At 36.0% G+C, this 25562-nt stretch overlaps 1 pseudogene; it reads left to right on the top strand.

Annotated features, from left to right (window-relative positions):
- The first annotated feature begins 18115 nt into the window (after positions 1 to 18115).
- LOC114694736 lies at positions 18116 to 18809 on the top strand (annotated as a pseudogene).
- The last annotated feature ends 6753 nt before the right edge of the window (positions 18810 to 25562 follow it).

Here is a 25562-nt window from a genome sequence, read left to right as displayed (position 1 = left end):
CAACTACCCATGGCTGGAGAGCGGAGAGAAACAGGAGAACTTATTACCCCTGCTTTCCTAAACCTGTATAATTTTCTACCTGCTTATACCCACAGATAAGAATAGCTCTCATCGAAGAAGTTTTTTTTCCACAGTAGATGATGATCTTTACAGAAATCCACAAAACACACACACACACACACACACACACACACACACACACACACACGCACACACACACACACACACACACACACACACACACACACACACACGCACACACGCGCACACACATACACACACTACACTAATCATAGATCGGACCTGCACATGAGTGAGAACATCAGTTTTCCCTTACTTCATGAACAAAGCAATGAAAGTGGCCAACCATTAACTAACACTTCAGAAACTATGAGGCCAAATAAATGTTTCCTCCTTTGTCTTCATTGCAGATATTTTGTCCCAGTAACAAAAGCCAATATACACAGCATTATAACAAATTCCTGCAAATGTAGCAGTTAAAATAGACATAAATCCAGCAGCTTGCTACTCTGGAGGACTGATAGTGAAGTACATCCTAGAAGGCTAACTCAAGTGATGGTAGAGTGTTGCATGAATCCTAATCAGTCTTAGAATAAAAACCCGGAGCCAGATATCAGGGTAAATGCGAAAAGATCATAGGAAACAAGGCACAGACACTTCTCACCTCACCAACTCCTCAGCCAAAAGGGGAAGATCCTGTCTCCATGAATCCTCAGATTGAATGCCCCTAAGTCCTCAGTCGAAAGGGGAGTGAACTCCTGTCTTCTCTTGCCTTGTCTGTCTTTCTCTTCCCAGACATATCACTTCCTGTCTCAACCTTCCTAGTGTTGGAATTAAAGGTGTGTGCCACTACTGCCTGGCCTCTATGGTTAACTCGTAGTTGGCTCTGATCTCCAGACAAGCTTAATTTGTTAAGAATACAAACAAGGCCACAAGGCTGTGGCGGCGGTGGTGGCACATGCCTTTAATCTCAGCACTTGGGAGGCAGAGGCAGGCGGATCTCTGTGAGTTCGAGGCCAGCCTGGTCTCCAAAACGAGTTCCAGGAAAGGCGCAAAGCTACACAGAGAGAAAAAAAAAAAAAAAAAAAAAAAAGAGAGAATACAAACAAAATATCACTACAGTAGAGTTGCATTCATTTTGAAGTTCCTGGAGCGGTTGTTCTCAGCCTGTGGGTAGAGACCCCTTTGAGAGTCAAACGACCCTTTTACAGGTCACCAAAGACCTTTAGAAAACACATACTTACATTATGACTCATAACAGTAGCAACATTACAGTTATGAAGTAGCAACAAAAATTGTTTTATGGTTGGAGGTCACCTCAATATGAGGGACCATTAAAACAGTCACAGCATTAGGAAGGCTGAGAGCCACTGCTCTAGGGAACATTTCATCCACTTCCTCTCTTTTAATGATTGCCTGCATCTCTCAGTTCCTAATCCCTTTCCTATCTTCAATACCAATGATGACATTACGCCAACTTTTGCTTCTTCAAACATCTCTCCTTCTTTGACTCTCGTACACCCTTCCTACATTCTTTTTTCTTTTATAAGAGTGTTTGTGATTACATTGGTATCACGTAGATATTCCATCATGGGGAATGAACAAATTCATAATTTCATATAAATGGTGAAAAAGTATATCTTTTGCTATAGCAAATAATGCTTAAAGGTTTTGAGAGAACATAATTTCTTATTTTTGATTATTTTACCTATTCCATACTCATCAGGAAGTAGTAATCTTGCATACAGAATAGAAATTCAAATATATTGATAAAAATGGTTCACTAATTACTGCAAATTCTATGAACATAGAAAATGGGGTAGAACAACACATTTTCTTTCAAGTAATGAAAATTTTGAAGGAAGTTCAACTCAATCATAAACACTTTCTGAACATTTCTCTAAATCAAAGAATAAGAGAAATAATGTTCAGTAATACTGTTTTAATTAATATTCTTTGTATTTGTATGTGCAAGTTATGGGAAATGTATGTGTGTATGTGGGTGTGGTGTGGTGTGTGCTTTATTTATTTGAGATAAGGCTATGGTGATATTTTATTTGTGCTTTAATAAATAAAGCTTGCCTGGAGATCAGAGGGAAAAAAAAACAGCCATTATAAGTAAACAAAGAAGTCAGGCAATGTTAGCACACGCCTTTAATCCTATCACTTGGCAGGCAGGGATCTGTCTAGATCTCTATGAGTTCAAGGCCACACTGGGAACAGAGCCAGGTGTGGTGGCACACACCTTAAATTCCAACACTAATTAACCATGGAAGTCTGTAGGTCTGTACAGACAGACAGGAAGTGACAGAGCTGGGCAGGAAGAGGAAGTGATGTAGCTGGACAGAGAGAGCAAATCAGATGGCAGAACAGTAAGGCATATAGATGTGGGTAGACAGGAAGTAACTCACATTTGGAAGCTGAGGTATTGATGAAGTAAGGTTAGCTTGTGGCTCCTCTTATTCCTCTGATCTCTCTTAGGCTTTAACCCCTGTATCTGGCTCCATGTTTTTATTTAATAAGACTGTTCAGAAATTTGTCTACACAAGGTCTCACTAAACCTGGACCAAGGCTGGTGGCCAGCAATTTCAGGTGATTCTCTTGGCTCCATGCCCCACATTTCTAGAGATAAAGTGATGAGTGAACATGCCTGGCTTTTATTCACATATTTGTTGGTGATTTAAACCTAATTTCTCATGGTTGTATAGCAAGTACACTTGCCCAATAAATCATCTCCCTAGTCCTGCTATTAATATTCTTCCTATTTTCTTTCTTGAGAAATGCAGATAGGTTAGGATAGTTTTTTGGCTTGTAAAACATAGGCTATTTCTTGGTGATAAATTTTTATTAACAGTTTTCCCTATACCACATCCTCCTTTAGAAACATGACTTAGTATGGTCAATTATGAATATAATGAACTAAATATTACACAGAATAAAATTTTCTTCTTCATTTGCTTTAATTTATTCTAGTTGTAAATGCTATTGTCTTCTTCAACCACAGGCTAAATCTCACTCTTGGATCAATTACTACAGTTTGGAACTAGATATGAGATATTATATAATTATACAAATTTATGGGTACCATTTAACTATCATTTTAAAACCATTACATCTCAGAAATATGATATATGTGATTCAATTAAAACCCTCTTTATGAAATTTTCAAGGTAGATAATGATTTCACAACTTGTTAAAGGAAATACTATACCAAATGCTTACTTTATTTAATGCAAAGTTTATGCTACAAAGTTAAACTTTTTTTCCCTCCTAAGGTAAAACCCATATGTATAAGTTTTAAACTGTTCTACTCTTTACACTGAGGGCATGATATTTTTGATAGCCTTTTTCCATTAATCTTCACTGAAATACTCTTAGTCTAATTATGCATATAGATATTTCTCATGTGTATATGAAACGTTATTCTCTAGAGGATTCAGAAGGGATACAACTCTACTACCACCCTGAGGTTAGCCTGCTGATACTCATTTTACCCTCTGTCCTCCAGAGCAGTAAGATTCTAGATTTGTGTCAATTTTAATGATTAGATTTGCAGCAATTTGTTAAAATAGTGTGTAAATCCCATTATGTATCTATATATATATGAGAAGCCATATCACTTATGTTTATATTTATTTCATATTCATATCCTCACATATTATATATAATTATATACTTATAAAATACAAAATTTATATTTATATTCTTACATATATGAGAAGTAATGCTATTTGTATTTATATTTTCACACATATAACTATATATTATATAAATATATATATTTTCACATATATAACTATATATTATATAAATATATATTTGTAGATTATAAATACAAAATTTATATTTTATATTTATATTCTCATATTTGAGAAGTAATGCTGTTTTAAAGAGCCTTCCATGTATCTCTTCCCTTTCCATTATACTTTTATAAATGTTATTTCATGATAATAAGAACAATATTACAGTGGTAGGGCCTTGAATCTCATTATCTTTATTTCACCTCACTGAGAGGTTGTGTGCTTGTGGAATATCCAACCCAAAATGGGTTGTTGTCCCATGACTTTTGTGGTGTTTTTGCTTTTGGTTTGCTCGTCATTTGGGTAGATATGACCTCCTGTCTCTGCTTTCCTTTTCTCACTTTCAAAATTTGTTTTATTTCACGTAATTCCTTTGGGTGAGTTGTCTTTACTTGGAATTGTGTTTCCTAATTGTATTTACGGGAAGGTGAGTATGGTAACAGATGTAATAGCATCAAGAGACTTGTAGTAGTAGGATGCATCTGTGTGTCTGATCAGATGCAAAGAGAGTAGCATGTGCTTCCACAGCATTCCTGAAGTGATGCCATGTAGCTTTCCCTAGCAGTGGTAGGGAAGGAAGGAGATACACATCTCTGGTGAATATCTCCTGGTCTCGGGTGCAGTTTCCTGAGCCACATATCTCCTTACTACAGCATCTATGTTGGTCCGTTCTACTCTCTGTTTATATCTTATCCAGCCTGAGTCTGCTTTCCCATAGCATGGGCCTTTTCTTTCCTGCTCTTGCTGCACTGTCCATGGAAACCTGCTATCTGACATTGCTACTGCTGCTCAGTGGGGTCAGCATCCATGCTAAGCACCCGGGTCAACGTGTCTCCTCTCTTGAAGAAATGTCAATTCTAGCTTATTTGTTTTCTTCTGGTACACCTCTTATGTGAATATATCCATTGCGTTTTTATCTTAAAGTTTCTTCATCCAGGAACCTAGGTGCAGCATTTAATCTGACATCTTGCCCAGGAATCTTCACAAAGGGACATTTCCAAGATTTCCTGAGTCATGACTAGGTGATGACTAGGTCCTTGCTTTGCTTTAAGGTGTTCATAAGACAGAATCAATTCTTGAATACAGCAACATGAGCTTGAGGAGAGTGGTATAAAATTAATTTGGAGAGATGAACAGAAGCCAAATCTCGCAGAGTGTTGACTTCAAGGAACAGAGGAAGGTCTCACAGATGCCAGCCTGTGACATAAGGGGTTTTCAGCCTCTGTTCCTACACTGTTAGGACATAGAAAGAATGAGAATCTGATGAACAACATTCTCCTCTGGTGGAAAATTTCACTAAGTTCCTTTCCCCTAAAAACATATTTTTCCTGGAGAAATCACTGGGTATGTTTTTAAGTTTCCTTCTTATGACAGTGACCAGAGGGGTCTTTCTTGGCTCTGCCATGAGAACCTCCTTGGCTGGTTTTGTTCATGAGGTAGTAAACACTGTGTTAAGGATGAGAAACACATCAGCTTCCCTTGTTATGGGTATTGAACCTTTTATTTCTATTTCAAATGGAAATTATGCCACAGACTAAAATGTGTTTAAAACTATGAAAAACACACTGCAAAATGCATTATGTTAATCTGCTTTAGAACCACTTATAATTAAACCTTTGCTTATCTGTAGCTTGCATTGATGGAAATGTACATTAAAGAATGAATGAGATGAATTAATTATGAAACAGCATACTTTTTAATCATAATACCAAAAATGTTATTCACATAACCACACACTTAAAAGATCATTTTGTGTTTCAAAAACAGGTTTTGGAGTTTCTGTCTTTATCCATGACACATGAAGATTTGCATTTTTTACAGTTTTACAATGAAAAAAATACTGAACAACCCCAAATCCAGTGACATTTTTTTTTAACCTTTAAGAGAACTGAAGTCATAAAAAAAAATAGCATTCTAAAAACACAATTTATTGGTAAGTCCAGAGTAACAGCTGACATTTCCTTATGAAAAGCAGAACTTTTTGGGAACAATACTACTAATAACATGTATAGGTCAATTTTGACAAAATGATTAGGAGCTGAGTGTGAGCTTGAGAGTGGGGAAACTCTAGGATCTACAGTGTAAGGACACTTTATATTATTGTAAATTGAACATTTGTGGTAGTCTAGTTTCTCCAGCAAAAAAAGTGATGATAGAGTATGTATCTGAAACTAAAAATGAGAGTGATTTACTAGAAAAAAGAGTGGAGATGAATGTGAGTCTGGGTAGTCCCATGACAGAATGAATGATTTCTCTTTCAAAGGCCTCAATCTGGGGAGACAGTGATAAACTCTAATTATAAAGTCAAAAGCCTGAGAAACTAAAGGACAGAGAACCCTAATGGTGATCTGTTGTATAAAGACAAGAGAAAATAATGACTTTCCTCTGCAGTAGATGGGAATACATACAGAAACCCACAGCTAAACATATGCAGAGAGTGAGAGACCTTAAAACACTCAGTCCTGGATGTGATGTCTCCATCAATTCCCCCCCCCCCTCCCCGGTCCAGGCTCAGGGAACACTGCAGAAGAGGAGGTGGAACTAGTGTCAGAGTCGGAGGGGATGCAGGACATCAAGGAAACAATGCCTTCTAAACATAGAAAGACTGATGTGTGGTGATATATTGTGTACCCCAATGTATTGTGTACCCTAATAAACTTATCTGAGACTCAGAGGACAGATCCAGCCATTAGATTAGACTTACAGGTAAGGCAGTGGTAGCCCACACCTTTAATCCTAGCATTTGGGAGGCAGAGATCCGTCTGAGTTCAAGGACACACTGGGAACAGAGCCAGGCATGGTGGCACACACCTTTAGTCCCAGTACTACGAAGGAAATAAGATGGTAGGGCACAGAAAGATATATAGTAAACAGGAAGTGTCTTTCTTGAGGCTGAGGATTTCAGTCAGAGGATTCATGGAGTTGGTGAGATGTGGTGTGTTGTATCCCTTTGATCTGTCAGCTTTCACTCCAATATCTGGCTCTAGGTTTTTTTTTTTTTATTAATAAGACCATTTAGTAATTCATGTTATACTGATGCACACATAAAGTCTCAGAGGTTGTGGTAGCAAGTACAGGGCTTACACAGGTCAGGGCCTGATGAGTCCCAGCACTGAGTGGAGACATGAACACAAACCCGCATCTGTACCTGAGAAACTATATCCAATTGATAACCACTTGCAAATGAAACAGAAACTTAGCTTTCCCCAGTGGAATCTCACTAAGTTTACAAATCACTCATAGGCCTCATGTCCAGGAGTAGATGGTCAACACAAAAAGGACTCAGTGGCATTTTGAAGGTTCTTTGTCTCATCATCCTCACATGCTTTGTCAGGGCTTTTAAATTTTCTTTTAACCTTATAGGTCCTTTGCATATATATTATGGTCTCCAGTTTTGTCTCTTTTGGTGGGATTTCGGATTGCATGAATGTGTGTCTCTGTGTCTACACGTGTTTCTTGAACTTTTTATTTGGTTCTTTTTATTCTGTCTTTTGTATGTTTCTTTTGTCCTATTCTGGTTTGTTTTTTATTTTATGTAATTTCATTTTACTATTTTTAAAGCACATTTTTATTTTAATAACAAAGAGAAAGAAAAAGTTAGGGTGAGTAAAAAAGGAGGATCTGGAAAGAGTTGGTGGAAGGGAAACTATAATCAGAATATACTGTATTAAAAACCTATTTTCAATAAAAAGTTATATAATTTCCTTTTAAAATCTATTCTGACTAATGTTGGTTTGAATGCTGTATCTCTCTGGCTTCTATTTGATAACTAGTACAACTACTCTATTTGATTTCTGCATGTTCAGATATTATTATCAGTAATTAAAATAGGTATGCCATTTATTTTGAATTATTCAATTAGCCATACACTATTTTCCCTAAATTTAACATATTTGTAGAATTTACATATCAAAATCAGATTTGAGCCTTGATTTGCTACTGTCTTGATTAGAGCACATGTGTGTAGGCTATCAATTTATTTCAAGTTCTTTATTTAAAGTTTTTGACACATTTGTAGCTGGAGTTTTCTCTATGGGTCCCATCAAACCTCTGCAGTCGGGCAGCCCACTTATAAAATAAACACACAGATGCTTAGATTATTTACAAATGGTATGGCCATGGCAGGCTTCTTACTAACTGTTCTTATATCTTAAATTAACCCATTTCTATTAATCTATAAGTTGCCACATGGCTCATGGTTTACTGGTATCTTAACATCTGCTTCTCATCATGGTGGCTGGCAGTGTCTCTCTTTCTCAGCTTTCCACTTCCCAGAATTCTCTTCTCTCCTTGTCTCACCTATACTTCCTGCCTGGCTACTGGCCAATCAGTGTTTTATTTATTAACCAATCAGAGCAACACATTTAACATACAGAACATCCATAGCACACATTTCTACAATGTATCCTAAGCTTTACTTACTAATTATATTTATTTTTTTAGTAAAAATGTTATTCTGTATTTACTAATTGAAGTGCTTTGTGAAAGTTAACAATTTGGTTGATAATGTTCACATTTTTCTGTCTTTGTCTTTTAACTATTTGTTCTATGAATTATTGTGTGAAATGTCAAATGTACAACTATGATTATGACTTATTTTATATACACTTAATCAGTTTTTCATTTAGTGTCATGCATTTTTAGTTCATACCTCATGTTTGTTTTGTTACATTCTTACTTGGGGCCATTTTTACTTGGTATCTTATATAGTGACCTTTAATTATGAAACGGTCTCCTTTTTAGATTTTATCTACCTCATTTTGTTTATTCTGTTCTGATATGTGCTATATTTTATACTAGGAATACAGAACCAGACTTATGTAAATAATCAATTTGCTCATCAAGTTCTAATTTTCTGCTGTATCTTTTTTCTGAAAAAAAAAAAACATGTAGAATTGTTTGTGACATGTGAGAACTCAAAAATGTTTTTCAGATATCAACTGCCATTTTGGCTTCATTTTAATTTCATCTTTCAATATAAAGTCTATATTGTTGCAATTTTATTGCCCTTACTATTTTCAGCATGAACAGGTTTGAGTGTTTTTCATGTGCTTTGTTACTGATGGGCAATCAGCATGGTTCATATCTTTGTTACACTCGCTGGTATTATTTTTCCTTTAGCTTCTCTGTAGCTTCTTCAAGATTGCTCACAAGGCATTTTTTTTTTTTAGCAGATTTTACACTGATTTGTTTCAATGTGCTTTGCTTTGTGTTTAGCTAACCTTGCTGTTCAGTAAGCTTCTCAGATTTTTTTTTTTAAGACTAGAATTTAGTGTTTTCAGATACCATTTTTGGCATTGGTTTTCTTTTTTTAGAATTTAATTAAAAACATACTGTATCATTTGGCACATTCCCAATAGTGTGTCCTTTTCTTCTCAATATTGCTTGCTTCAAACAGATAAACTCTTAGAATAATTTCTTTCATGGTCACTAATCTTTTGCTACATATGAATTAATCTTTTATGTTGACCATTCAATGAGTTATATACTTTAAACCTAGGATCTGTTTTTTTTTTTTTTTTTTAAGAAATAAAAAGGAGAATTTTTTTAAAAAAAGTTTAAAGTAAATAACTCATTGAATGGTCAACAACCCTGCACTGTGGGATTCTTAACAATGGCAGTGGGGACTGTCTCTGACTCCTTCACCTGCTTGTGGGACCCTTTTCCTCCTACTAGGTTGCCTGATCCAGCCCTGATGTGATAGTATGTGCCCAGTCTTTTTTTAAAATTAATTTATTTTATATCCTGATTGCAGTTTCCCCTCCCTCATCTCCTCCCATGCCCACTCAATCCACTCTTCCTCTGTTTCTGTTCAGAAAAGAGCAGACCTATCATGGGTATCAACAAAGCATGGCATATCAAGTGTGGTAAGACTAAGCACCTTGCCTTGTATTAAACCTGGCCAAGGCAATCCAGTATGAGGAAGAGGTTCCCAAGAGTACTCACTCGTAAATGACTATTAGCTGTAAAGTTAAGGACTTTATGCTACAATCCACAGACCCAGAGAGGCTAGGTAACAAGGAGGGTCCAAACGGGGACAAATGGATCTCCCAGGGAAGGGGAAATAAAAGAGTTCTCCTGGGTGGACTGGGGGCTGGTGTGGATGGGAATTTGAAGGATTGGGTTGCAGGGTGGATGGAGGGGGAGCGTACTGAAAGAAATGACTGGTAAGGGGGTCGAATTTCAGGGTCAAGTAGAAACCTGATGCAAGGGAAATTCCTAGGAATCTATAAGGATGACCTCAGCTAAGACTGCTAGCAATAGTGGATCAGTAGCCTGAGCTGGCCATCTCCTGTGATCAGATTGGTGAATACCCCAATTGTCATCAGAGAGCCTTCATCCAGTAAACGATGGAAGCAGATGCAGATCCACAGCTGAACATTAGCCCAAGCTCAGGGAATCCTGCTGAAGAGAAGGAAGAAGGATTGTAAGAGGCTGTTCTTATTGTCGTCTGTTATGCCTTGTTTGGTTGATATCCCTGGGAGGCCTGCTAATTTCTGAGGAAAGATGGAAGAGTGGATCTTAGTGAGAGGGGAGGTGAGGGGAGACTGGAAACTGTGGTTCAGAAGCAATAAATGTGAGAAAAATAAGAAAATAAAAACAAACAAAAAGTGTATCATTGAAATTTTCTTTATCTTACTCCAGTCAATCTAAATTTTCTTACAAATTAATCAACATATTTATACTAAAGTATCCACAATCTACACATGGAGTTTGTTGCTGTTCACTTATTAACTGTTTTATGAGCCACATATATTTTTATTGGCTTGTTTAGTATTTTTGTTTATGTACTAATAAAACACACACATATCTGAGGAGTTATAGTCTAAATACCTTAGGCTTGTTTTTATTAATCTGAGCCCTCAGATAGTTATGTTTTGTTTCACAAGAAGTGAATTAAAATATGTTAAATAGGTTTTTAATTAAAGTTTGTTGTTAGGACAACATTTTTCTCCTTAGTTTTTGGGTACAGACAATGGGTCTCTGATAGTATTTTCTCCTAGAAAAGGCATAGATTTTGACCAAATATCCTGGACTTTATATTCATTGCACTATGAATAATCTCTTTGATTTCTATGGTTGTTGAAATCTTTGTTCTTTTCTTAGAATTTCCATCTATTTCTTTTCAAGTAATTTATTTGAAATGGAATTATATAACTTGCCTCTTACCAGGAACCGTCCTTTGAGCACCTCCCAAGGCCCCTGAAGTTGATAGTCTCATATATATATATATATATATATATATATATAATGAATATCATATAAATATATAATGAATATCAAATATATAAATATCACACACACACACACATATATATATAAGATCATTCCATTGGTTTAGTTTTACTTATTTTGTCAGTAGGAGTATTATAACATCAGCAATTTCACCATTATCAGAGATATACTTTTAAAATGAAATATTAGTTTAAAAATGTATAAAAATTTAAATTAAATTTAGTCAGAAAATGAATTAATCTTCAAAAGCATGAATGAATTATTTAAACAAGTAGCTTAAAGATCATATAATAACAAGTGGGAAAATTTGAATTATACTAAGAAATTGATGATATGAATGTTAAATTTATCATTTTTCTTCAATGCTTTAGGTTAACAAATATATTTAGGTTAATATATATATATATTTATTTGGTTCTTCCTATACCCTTGCAGGCTATTTGATAATATCACCTTCAGGTGATAAAAGGAGGATTATGGAATTTATTTCTTTGCCTAACATCATTGGCAGAGTGTTAGAACCATGATGTCAATGTGTGCTGTGTAAAATACCACATCCAATGCATCCTATCTGAGGTCTGACATCAAGGCCCAGAAGAAGCTCTCAGAAACTCTCCTTTTCCCATTGTTAAATAAGGTATACCATGTAGTTTTACAGTATTGCTGATGACCCTGAATTTTTGACTTTATAAATTTTTTCCTTATTTTGGGGAAATGCCAAGTGTTTTGAAATTGTATACTTGTTCATTTCTGCTCCCATGCATTTACAACACTCATACACACACAAACATGCATATATACACACTAACATATGGAGTGTGATACTTTATTTTACTTTTAACATTAGAAGTCTTTTTTCCAGATGTTTTTACTCCTGTTTTTGAGTCATTGTTTGTACTAGTCTATTTCTTGCTGACATAACGCAATATGAAAACCTGATGCATTTGTAATAAACAAAATGTACTGACTGAGAATTCTGGAGAGTAGGGAAGAGTAGGAGGCCTGAGATCAAAATTCCTATCACCTGTCACGTGCCTCCATACTACTGGCAGAAGGCAGGGGTTACAAAGGCAAAGACAGGAGCTGGTGCTGAGCATGTGTATGCAAATTAAGGTTGCCTAGAGACTTCTTGGGCAATGAGAGCACCACTTGATAAGTGAGCACAGATGGAGAAATCTCACAATGTCTTACGTTTAGGTAAAGAGCTTTACTCAATCAATGATTGTTGGATCAGTATTTTCCAGAGACCCAACTCTTGGATTTATTTAATCCCAAGTGGTCAGGCCTACACACATGAACATATTAGCAACATCAAATGGACTCAGTAGGCTGCGACAATATTTACACATGTATATGTGTGTACATATAAATAAATGTAATATATGTAACAATAATAAAATAGAGGTTATGATTTAAGAAGAGTAGGAGGCAGAGGAAAACTTGGAGGCAAGAAAAAGGGGGAGATAATATAGATGCAATGCTCATATTTGATATTCTTAAAAAACTTAAAAACTTAATTAATAAAAAAAAGAAGTCTGTTGCTTTTTCCTTTTTTCTTCCCAACATAATAATTTTATTGATTATTTGGTAATTTCATACAGTGTACCCTATCATACTTGCTTCTCATTCTTTCCCAGGTTCACCCTCCCACCCTTGTGCCCTTCCCCTGAAAAAAGAAAAGAAGAAAAATACAATAAGTCCAATTTGTGTTGCTCATATACTCAATGAACCTGGTCAAACTCCTAGTGGCCAGGTCCTTAAAGATAACCAAGTCCTCCCCCAACACTCCACAAAAAGCCATCAACTGTGAAGAACTAACTATACCTCAGCATCTTTATCTTAACTTCTAAAGTCTCCTTTCAATGGCTTCCTGTCTAGGCTCTTTGTTTTCTTGGGGGGGTGGTTGTCAGAGAAGCCATCAGTGTTTCTCAGTTTCAATTGTGAATCTGCACTCATCCATACCACTGCAAAAGAAGCTTTCTTGCCTGTAATAGCCAGTAGCAGCATGGATCATGGACATCACCGTGGCCTCTGGCTTTGTCTTTTCATGAAAACTTACTCTACTTGTTTTTCAGTATTTTTTATTAATTATTAATTTTTTCACAGCCGGATCAGAGTTTCCCCTCCCTCCCCCCTCTCCTTGAAGTTCCTCTCCCTAACTTTCCCTTCCCCACTCATCCACTCCTCCTCCTTTCTCTTCAGGAAAGGGCAGGCCTCTCATGTTTATCAGCCTTCTTCCACAGGATTAACTGAGCTCAGCCTCATGTTTGCCTGTGGGTCTGCATCTGTTTCCATCAGTTGCTGGATGAAGCCTCTCTGATGACATTTGGGCTAGGTACCAGTCTTTGAGTATAGCAGAATATTATTAGGAATCATTTCATTTTTCTATTGCCAATCATGTACTCACTTATAAGTGGACATTAGCAGTGAAGTAAAGGAGAACCATGTTACAGTCCACAGACCCACTCACTCATTCTTAACATTAATCTACCATGTCAGGAGAACTCTCATGACTAATCAACTATTATGAGGCCCCACCTCCACTCACTTGCTTTTTTTGAAGGAACATGAATATTTAAGCCCCCCAAAAGAAGCAGCACTAGCCAATGAAATCTGGGCATTTTAGAACCTTGCATACGGTTCCAATACTTCTAGCAATACAAACACAAATGCAGCCTCTACTCTATGCAGCATCCCTGAATGCCAACTGGCTCACTAGTGCCCAAATTGTGGTCCTTACGATGCTTTCAGCTGGGTTCTGATGCAAATTTTGTTTTCAAGATATTCCAAGGAAGTATGTTACTTTCTCATTTTCACTTTCTCATTTACTGCATTGATTTACTAAACTTGTGTAACAACTTTCTTGTACTAGAAAACATATATTTCTCACAATATATTCTAATTGTACTAACATGGTGATTTTATTGTTATTTTAAATAAATTAGAAAAAAATACTTTTACTCAAAACATTTTTATATAATGTATTTTTATCATGTTCTTTTCTCCTCCCTTAACTCCTCCCAGATCTTCCCCAATTTCCACCCAAATTCATGTTTTTTTCTCTTTCTCAAAAATAAAATAAGACAACAGAAAAACCAAAAATCAAAACAGACAAACTAAAACAAAGAAAAAAAAACCTAAAACAAATAAAAATACACAACTAAAACAAAACCACATCCAGAAATGTGGAGTTTGTTTTGTATTGGCCAACATTTCCCGATCATCTAGCATACCCTGGGCTGTGGCTGTTATACGCAGTGACACTCCATTGGAGAAAATTCATAGTCCCTTTCCCAGAAGGGATACATGGCAAGCAGCTTCCTCCTCAGTGTTGGGACATTCTGTCCACTTCCCCTTCTCTGGGATTTGGTCTGCTTTGAACTTGTGCAGGATTTGTGTACGCTGTCACAGTCTCTGTGCGTTTGTTGTGTCTGGGAGAATCTCTTCTTCTTGGAGTCATTCACCGCTGCTGATTCTTAAAATCTTCCTGTCTCCTCATTTGCATATATCCCTGAACCCCGAAAGGAGGATTTTTTGTTTTGTTTTGTTTTTGTTTTTATTTTTTGAGACAGAGTTTCTCTGTGTAGTTTTGGAGCCTGTCCTGGATCTCACTCTGTAGACCAGGCTGGCTGTGAACTCACGGAGAGATCCGCCTGTCTCTGCCTCCCGAGTACTGGGATTAAAGGCGTGTGTCACTGCTGCCCTGTGAAAGGAGGATTTTTATAAAGACATCCCATTTGAGGCTGAATACTTCAAAGTTATTCACTCTCTGCACATTACCTACTTGTTGATTTCTTTGTTAATTACCATCTACTACAAAAAGAAGCTTCTCTGATGAGGGCTGAGTGATGCACTGGTTTGTGGGTATGGAGATATGTTATTAGGATTCATTTTACTGCTGTGCTCCTAGAATAATAGTAGATTTTCCCCCTATGACTGTGACTTCACTAATCTAAGGTTCTTACCACTTTAGCATTGCCAGGTATGAGTTTTAACTCATGCTGTGGGCTTTATATCCAATTTCTGGTAAAAGATAGAGCTAGAAATCAGCAAAATAGTTTAAATAAATAGTTTAAATTACTAATATGCTAAATATTAATACACAAAACTTACATTTAAAAATACTCATTGATCCAGAGACCTTTATTAGTGACTCTATATCATAAAATAAGGTAGATGTCACCTGGGATGGAAAGACACTCACTATTGTCCACTCTACTGCACTCATGCATACATGTGTACATGTAGCTGCAAACATATATGCATGCACACATACATATCTGTACATACATACACACATAGACTCCTAAAAATGTTTATTTATGTACACTCTTCTTAGAGAATATAAAAGGGGCCAGGGTCTAAATGTTTGAAACTCACTGCTCTTATACTAAAAAATGAGAATTTCCTTGCTGAAGTAAATTCTTTTCTTGTCAGCTACAAGCATCCAAAAATATCAGTCTGAGAAAGAAAAGTGTCTGTGTTGACACATAATAAAGTTCCATATAAACATGCATACACAGACATGTTAATGAACATAGTTTAAACATTATTTCAAAATAAAATTAATTCATCAGTGTGGAAATGTCCTTGTGGGTGATGTTTAGCCTTAGTTATTTTCTCCAAGAATCCAGAAGCACTGCAGTACTGAGCTCTGTAGAAACAGTGTACAAAAATTATCTTGTAGAGAATTTAGTGCTGTTCAAACCTCTAGGTAGTCATTAATAGCTTGAAATATAATGGATTTTAGATTTCTTTTTTCAAAAATTTGCTTTTGCACAATTAGAAAATGTTCCTCTCACATTTTAGATATTAAATTATTTTTAGCTTATGAAGATTTATACTGTGAATCTGAACTCTAATTTGTACTGCTGAATTGTTAAAATCTGCTAATTACTGCTCTAATTTTCTCTCTGTGTGTCTCCCTTTATCTCTGTGTGTCTCTCCCTCTCTCTGTGCCTCCCTGTCTCTGTCTCTCTCTCCGAGTGTGTGTGTGTGTGTGTGTGTGTGTGTGTGTGTGTGTGTGTGTGTGTGTGCATATAAATGTGGGTATGTGTATGAAGACCAGAGGTTGATATCAGGTGTCTTTCTCTATCATTGTCCACCTTACTGGTTGAGATAGTGTCTGTCACTGAGGCTGGAACTATTCAGTTTGACTAGGTTGATAGACCAAAAACCTTCAGGGAGTCATTAATTCTCTGTGTCCCACCGTCATTGCCAAGATTGCAGACATAGGTCACAGTGCCTGATTTGTGTGTGGGTTTTTGGAATCTGAACTCAAGTCCTCACATTTCTGTCACAAGCACTTTACTGAATGAGCCATTTCTTCAGCCTCCTAAACTCAATTTCTAACATTGCTTTAATTTTAGTGTAAAGGAGGATGGTTATTGTTTTATAGCTGTGAATAATATACTACTCATTTAATGATGCCCATTTCTTTTTTTTTTTTTTTTTTTTTTTTTTTTGGTTTTTTGAGACAGGGTTTCTCTGCGTAGCTTTGCGCCTTTCCTGGAGCTAACTTGGTAGCCCAGGCTGGCCTCGAACTCACAGAGATCCACCTGGCTCTGCCTCCCGAGTGCTGGGATTAAAGGCGTGCGCCACCACCGCCCGGCCAATGCCCATTTCTTTATCCTCTAAACCTATGAATATCTTCATTAGGCAAAATGGACTTGCAAATGTGGTTTGGATTAAAGAGATTATGCATGAAAACAAAACAGGACATATTAACAGCTCATTGGGGAAAGTCACAAGAGAGAGAGGGGAGGGAGATAGACACATGGAGAGGGAGGGGACTGGAAGGAATGAGAGGTGGAGAATAAGGAGGAAGAGGAGGGCAGGGAAAGCAAGGGAAGGAAGGGAAGGGGAGCTGTACTGATATAGTTTATGTAATTGCTTGTATGGTTATTGGAAGCTTGATGAGTTCAGAATATGATGGAGTTGACCAGTAGGCTGAAGACACAGGTAAATCTTGCAGTTTACATGCAAAGTTAGCTGGTAGAATTCCTCCATCCTCCTTGTTTGGGGTGGTGGTGCTGCAGCGGTTGTTCTTTGTTTAATAATAATAAAAAAAAACCACACTGGTGGACTGCTTAACACTCAAATGATATGCTGCAGTTACAGAAGCATTACTATGTAATGTTCTTTTTGTTGCAGGAATGAGTTAATAAAAATATTCTACAGATAGCTGATCTACAACCTGCTAAGTTTATTTGGGCTTGGTCAGAATATTAATTTACAATTACATAGCAATTTACAGAGAAATGAAGCAATATTACAAACAATCAAATTTTAAAATCACAGACTCTAGTAGTTATAAATATAAGCCTTATTTTTAAAGCTTAGATTCTGCATAGATTCAAGGCTTCAAACATCTTGTGCAATTAGGAGGTATGCCATCTTGTTAATAAGAGTTCAAGCAGAGAGACTGTTGTGTGATTGTATTTAGCCTGGATTGTAAGAACAGATAATAAAACCTATTTTGTGATTATACTGACTATTTATAATTAGATAGTTAAATTACTGTAAATTGGTACCCTGATTATGTGGTAAGAATATGTGTATGTATACCTATACATTATCTCTCTCTCTCTCTCTCTCTCTCTCTCTCTCTATATATATATATATATATATATATATATATATATACACATTCATCTAAGTGTAACAATAAATATAATTCATGACAGTGGAAAAGAGGGTTTAAGTTAAAGAATTATTAAGAGTAATACAAACATAGCTCAGTCATTTCTACACAAAATTTTAATGAATTACATGATTGTATGCTTTTTAATATAATTAATATATCATGTTATATTTTACTAAAAGTCAAGTCTATACAGAGAAATCTTGCTTAAATGTTCACTTTGCTTCATTTTAAGACCTTGGTACTCACTGTGAAATCATGCATTTTCTCTTTATGCATTAAATTTTCCATCTCTTCTTTGTCAATGACTTGAAATGTGAGATACCTCTCATGATCTCAAGTTTTTTTTTTTTTTTTTTTTTTTTTTTTTTTTTTTAAGCAGATTTATATTAATCTGTCGCGGCTTCCTGCAGCCATGGTCAACCTCACCGAGTTATTCGACATCACGGGCGAATGGCGAGCCCTTGGGCCATGTCTCCTTTGTGTTATTTGCAGACAAAGTTCCAAAGACAGCAGAAAACTTCCGAGCCATGAGCACTGGAGAGAAAGGATTTGGATATAAGGGTTTCTCCTTTCACGGGATTATTCTAGGACTCATGTGCCAGGGTGGTGACTTCACACGCCATAATGGCACTGGGGCAGATCCATTCTACAGAGAGAAATTTGAGGATGAGAACTTCGTCCTGAAGCATGCAGGTCCACGGCAAATGCTGGACCAAACACAAATGGTTCCCAGTGTTTCATCTGCACCACCAAGACTGAGTGGCTGGATGGCAAACACGTGGTCTTCGGGAAGGTGAAAGAAGGCATGAACGTTGTGGAAGCCACGGAGCGTTTTGGGTCCAGGAATGGCAAGACTAGCAAGAAGATCACCATTTCCTACTGTGGACAACTCTAATTCTTTCGACTTGCGGGCTTCTTACCCACCAGACCGTTCCTTCTGTAGCTCAGGAGAGCACCCCCACCCCATCTGCTCGCAGTACCCTGTAATCTCCGCTCTCACTGAAGTTCTCTGGGTTCCATATTCTCCTTATTACGCCCCCCACCAAGCCTAGCTGGATTGCAGAGTTAAGTTTATGATTATGAATAAAAACTAAGTAAGAAAAAAAGGATCTATATTTATTGTTTGAGGATTGATAGTATAGGAAAGGTATTTTAAATATATATGAATTTAGAAATTAGAATAAACTTATGAAATAGATGGACTATTGAGGAGATAATTATGTACGGATGAATCAAAGAATGAATCACAAAACACCTTATCACTTATGGAATGTTCTTACATAGTACCCTGAATCAATATAAGCAACTCTTTAGCTAAACATTGAATTTCAAGAATATTGAAGTCTATTAAATTATATGACAATCTGATTATCAGCCTTAAATAGATAATAATAAAGTATCAAAAATAGTCAAAAAAAAACCATCTAATTGATTTGTCATTTATGTTTTCAGAGAACTACATTGAAGTCGAAGTTTCCATTTAACATTTTTACTGAAGCCTTGACTGAGGAAAAGACTAACAATGTTGATGTGCAGGAAGAAACAGGGTTTAGCAAGAATTAAAATTATACTTCTAATTCACAACCATTGCTAAAATATTACTTTTTATGATATGAAATTAATTCCCAAATGAAAAGAAGAATAAATTTGTCATGGTATCATACATCAAAAAGTTTGAGAGAAATACTATTACTAACTATATAATAATTCCTATATCATATCTACTCTATATTTCCTTCAGCACTATTCTGAATATATGTTCTCTTCCTACTAGAAGTAGATGCTATGATTTTTCAGTTTCTTTAATGTGGTTGAATTAGTATCATGTTTCAGACATTAAGATGTCTGATCTAGTATTAAAGTTTCAGCTTCTTACCTAGTTAGCTCTATACCCACATCATAATAAATTTTAGATCATCAAAAATTTGTGAGAATAATAAATCAAACTCTGATATTTGCTTTTCTCTATCCTCTTCCTCTTCCCTTTCCATTAACTCCTCCTTTTTCTCCTCCTCCTCTTCTTTTAGTTTCTCTAGATTTAGCAAATCATTGTGTGTTGGGTAGTTTACCTATTTCTGTGATAAAATTCTTTGTCAAAAGCAACATAAGGAAAAATGGTTTGATTTGGCTCCGAGTTCTAGGGTACAGTCCAGTCTATCATGTCAAAGGAATCTTAGCAGAAAGACCTTGAGGAAGCTTGTCAAATTGAATCCTTACTTAGACAGAAGACAACAACGACTGCTTTTCTTGAGCTATTCTCCATTTGATGGACTCTAGGATACAAACCCAAAGACTGACGTTAGCCAGTTCCAGAGTGGGTCATCTCACCCCAATTAAACTAATCAAAATAATTCTTCACAGGTGTTCCCTTTGTCTAGTCCACATAATTCTTCACCAGCATGTCTTTACTCTTATATCCCAGGTGATTATAGATTCTGTTGGGTTAGTAATGAACACTCACTATCACAAGTATAGAATGGTAAAAGGGCATTCACAGTTTCGTTTAGCAAATATTCATTTTTCTCTTTTGCCATATCCAGTATGTTGCTTGCATGTCTCTTATTAGGTATATCATAAAGTCTTTCTTGGGATCCCTATTGAAAATCACCCACCTTAGCTTATTCAAGTCATAGACCTGCTACTGTTTTTTGACTGAACTATTCAAAGGGAGTACTTGAATCTTTAAGATTTTTTAAAAAATTATCAGTCAAACACCTAAATCTTGAAAAAGGTTCTACCAAACCTATTTTGGTATCATGATGAACCTATGGTGAGTGTCCTCTCACACTGAGATGAGTGAAGTTCCTGCTTTAGTCAGCTATCAGTGCTTTTTTTAGTACATCAATACCATAGAGTTAAGAATTGGATTAGTGTCCCCAATAAACAATGTTAGGTAGAACATTTTTCAAGATTTAGGTGACTTAAATATTAAGAAATCTTACTGATAGGGCGGTAAATTAAAATGAGTGAAGCTGTGCTCCTAAACAAGTGACCGTCCAGCTGGGAGTGGTAGCACAGACTTTAATCTCAGTACTTGGGAGGGAGATGCAGGCAGATCTCTACCCCAAGACGAGCCTGGTTTACATAGTGAGTTCCAGGAAAGCCAGGACTAATGAAATTACAGGCATCAGTGCATCAGTGAGAAGAAGTTCTTTATGCTGGATATACTTCCCAACAATCCTGTTTTCACTTCACTTTATAGGGTCACAGAATGAAACTGTTCAATATGAAATTGCTCATCTACGACAGGAGAATATAGTCTGCCTGTGAGAAGTAAGGTCAGATTCTTTGGGATAACAATGAACCCTTGCTGTATGAGACTATTTTCTGGAGGTCAGAGTTATGTGTTCATTTCCTTTTCTCTGAGTTCCTATGTAAGGTTATGTATCAGCAGTTCTAATTGTCCATTGCAGAAGCACGGGCTGAACTCCTCTGTGAACATCACCATTCCACCTTGGTGACAGATGTTGTGGGTTTGTCCCATGTATGAGGAGCATGCAGAATCATCCTCCCCTCCAGTGCCAAACAGTGAGTCTTATATTCTTGGGTTCTCACTCTCTTCTAAAAGTTACATTATTTTCTTTTTTTGCATAAATGAAACAGATAAAGACTTGATCCTCAGAGGACAAATTTTAGATTCTATTATCAAATTACAGGTATCTGTCCACCATCTCTTTAGAATATGAGATCAACAGACACTGGAATAAAGAACTCTGCACATAACCCTTTTATGTGATGGATCTTCTTCTTGACTCTCACATAGGCATGCAGCATATTTACTCCACAAGTTACATTTACAGTAATTTTTAAAAGAACTAAAGTTATTAAGTGATAAGAGGAGCTATTTTAGCAAAACAGAAGATTATCTTAAATTTGTAATATAAAGAACATAATACAGAGGCTACTCATTAAATATCAACAACTTATATAAAATTAGTATGCACTGCATGTAAGTGATCTTCACCTAGAATACGTGTATAGAAGCATGGTAATGATTTTTATCTTATACTGTATGAAATCTGTAGAAGATGAACAATATAAGAATTCCTAACTTATATTAATGTGGGAAGACAATTACCTAAGAATTCTCAAGTTTCAGTACAATTTCGGTTCAATAACAAGTAAATCATTATATTTTTATTTCATTCAAAAATTACTTCAGTATATATACTGTAATGACTGCACTAATGAATACAGTAATTTAAAAAGTCAAAATTTTATTTCCAGGTGAACAGACACAAAGAGCTTAATTGAGACACATCTCTGGTGATAATGTGTTCCCCAATATATCATGCACCCTAAAAAACTTATCTGGGGTCAGAGAACAGAACAGCCACTAGATATAGAGGCCAGAAAATGGTGGCACACGCCCATTTAATCCTAGCGTTCCAGAGGCCTGGATCACTTGAGTTCAAGGCCACACTGGAAACAGCCAGGCATGGTAACATCAGTCTTTAATCCCAGGAAGTGATGGCAGGAAACAGAAAGGTATTTAAGGTGTGAGGATGAGGAACTAGAGCTGGTTAAGCTTTCAGGCTTTTGAGAAACAGTTCAGCTGAGATCTATTTGGATGAGGACACAAAGGCTTCCCGTTTGAGGAAACAGGATCAGCTGAGGAATTGGTGAGGTGAGGTGGTTGTGTCTTATTCTGCTTCTCTGATCTTTCAGATTTCACCCCCATACGTTGCTCCAGGTTTGATTTTATTAATAAGACTTTTTAAGATTCATGCTACACACACTAGTACTCAGAAGTGAGGACAGTGTTATGAAGTACGTTTCTCATCAATATAGCTGATTTCAAAATAAATTTGGCAAGAAAAAGATATAAAACTCAAACTGTCATTAAAACAACTGAGTAGCTAAACTGAGAAAAGACTGAAAGTAAATGAATTTCAGCTCCTTTATTATATTCCAATTTAATTATTTTGAAACTGTGGATATTTATTAGAAGACTGAGTTACAATATATAACATATGTAACATGCAAAGTATTTAAATCAATCTGTAAGTGAAATTTTCCAGTAAATGAATAAGAAGATAATTTGTAAAAGGCACCTAATATATAATACAAAAGCAAGGACCTGATAAATTAGTCATTCCTAATACAGGTTGTAAAATTTTCTTTTATTAATAAAAGTAATAAGTAAGCATGAAGGTATGATTTGTGATGCAGATAAAATACAGTGTCACCTCACTTCTTGCTCTTTATATGAATATATAAATATATATATATCATGTTATGTATTCATATACATAATGTATATATGTATCATTCTTAATCATTTACTGGAAAAATTTCTCTTACAGATTGATTTAAATACTTTGCATATTACATGTGCTATACATTATGATAACTCAAAAGTTCTAATATATATATATATATATACATACATACACACACACAAATATGTGTGTGTGTGTGTGTGCATTCACGCTAATGTGTGTTTCTTCAGACACCCCATAAAATTCTCTCTGCTATGTAATGCCCACACAATTTAAATATAGGTTAACAGTATCAGACTCCACGTGAAAAAAAAGGCACAAGTTCAAGCCCATCCTTGGATTCGCTCAAAAAATTTAGTTCAGACATTTCCTTTTCCTTGAATATGACTTTGGGCTGTAGTAGTGCACTTTTTTATTTTCGTTTTCTGAGCCAGACTTCTTATCAAGAACTTAAAGATCAAGCACATGCTTCTGATCATTTCCTTTGCTTTAACTGCCTTTGTAACCTAGCCTGGAGAATTCCACATTCGTCCAGAGTAGGAGAAACTAGTTATGTTTAATAAATTTTAAGCTGGTAGGTCATAAATGATGACCTTTGATGTCAATTTTCCTTTCTTTATTATGAAATCCCTAAATCTTAATTGGAGACCTTACCATTCATAAAACAGTGACTGTTTCTTAGCCTTTTTTTCTAAGTTACCTTAGTATTGTATGTGACCAAAGATCTATGAAGAGGTTTGACATGAACAACTTTCTTATTGTGACATTAAACAAATGGCTTATTTTTAGTTAAGAATACTTTTTGGGAAGATAAAATATCATAGCACTCAAGCAACTATGTGTCAAGTATTTTATTGAAAATATTTATTAACAAGGCAAGAAGCAAAGTGTTAGGAATTGTCCTGAAGACGATCTGAAAACCAAGGATTTCATGGGCAATTTAAACAATGAAAATGCTAGAAGAAAATCACTGGGTTAGATGTGAGATAGCACAGTGGCTAACAGGAGCATGGCTTTAGCACATTAGCAGACAGCTCTCCTGAGTCTGTTAATTAACAACAGTGAGGTTAAACAACTCTCCTCAATATTTATAATGGGCATTTTTCTCCTCTGACATTGGAAAGACTGCTTTCTACTCATTTTGTCTGTAACCAGGTAATTTGTCTGTCACATTCTTGTTTCTTCTCTTTTTATTTATTTCTTGAAATTTGGATGTCACACTAGGAACATAAAAATACACCTTTGGAATTTAATGAAGTTGGCATAAAATCCTGTTTCAAGGATTCCGAGTTCTGAAATCCTCAGCTAAATCTTTGTCCTTATAAAATTTCCTACCCAGAGACCAAACATCTACCATTAAAAGTAAACAAATACATGAACAAATTATACACATAAATTTGTAATCGCAAATTTGAAAGAACTCAAATTTACTTGAATTTGGAAAATTTGACTTTTTAAAAGTTAATAATACTGACATTTGAGCCGATGCCTATCTGAATGAAAACAGAGCTTGTGCAAGAGGGAGGATGTGAATTCAAAGCCAAGAACCAGCATACAACTGGGTATGGTGGTGAGGTTATAGAAGGCAAGAACAGGTTACCTAGGTTACCTCTGAACCCCAAACATGCACTGTAGGGATGCAGCATACATTGATGCATTCACACACACACACACACACACACACACACACACACACACACACACACACACACACTCATTCACTTGTGTGACATATACGTACATAAACACACAAAGAAAAAATAATATTAAGTTTGCAGTAATATTTTCAAATTTTACCAAAGACCTGTAAATTAGAGGGGAAATCAGGTTGCAGCTAAGATTGAAGGCAAAGAAGAAACGGAATGAATGCAACTTTGTAAATGAGGGCATCTGCTGAAATTGCCAACCATCCTAGTTTGAAGAGATAACACCATCATTTGGGGTTTCTCAAAGGTGAAAACAACAAATGAATGTTAGCTCCAAATTAAAATGCTATATGAAGAAGCCATGAAAGAGTCAAGACTCAAGTAATGCAACTGTCCATTTCAGAATGGATCGCAGTCTTAGGTGCTTATAAGAGTGGGATGCACCATGTTTAAACCACTGAGTTTTAAGTTATCTTTCTTTTAAGATATCCCCAAGCCTGCTTGAATAATAAAAGCATTCTTTCAAATGAAGTATGCATTACCCTAGTTCTAAGGTCTCTAGTATTATTTTTATATTCAAAAGTTTGAACTCCTAAAATATCAAAACTTTGATGCCCTAGAGAAAAAAGTATAGCCTTTAATTTTGATGGCTTCCTCGGGCAATGGACACGGCAGATTCTTTGAAGAAAGGGCAGTGAGATCAGAAACTGCATCTTTATGTAGGCACATGTTCACATCCAACATTTCATTGTACTGTAAAAACAGTCTTGTCGTACTGCTGAATTCAGTGCTGAAAGCAACATACAGAAGAACGTTGAACTGTAACTAGAACGTTGCTCTTTATTTATTTTCAAATTGTTTTCAGCCTATTTCATGCCATCTCAATTACCCTACATCATATTACATGCTCTGTGTTTCAAACTCTCATTTGCTCCAAATGTATCACACATTTTTCAATACCTGCAAATATCACAAACCCAGTGGCTTCTTC

The sequence above is a fragment of the Peromyscus leucopus genome, chromosome 3 (genome assembly GCF_004664715.2).
Source record: "Peromyscus leucopus breed LL Stock chromosome 3, UCI_PerLeu_2.1, whole genome shotgun sequence".
NCBI classification, from domain to species: domain Eukaryota; kingdom Metazoa; phylum Chordata; class Mammalia; order Rodentia; family Cricetidae; genus Peromyscus; species Peromyscus leucopus.
Note: the sequence above shows the minus strand (reverse complement) of the source record. Positions and strands in the feature narration are given on the sequence as shown.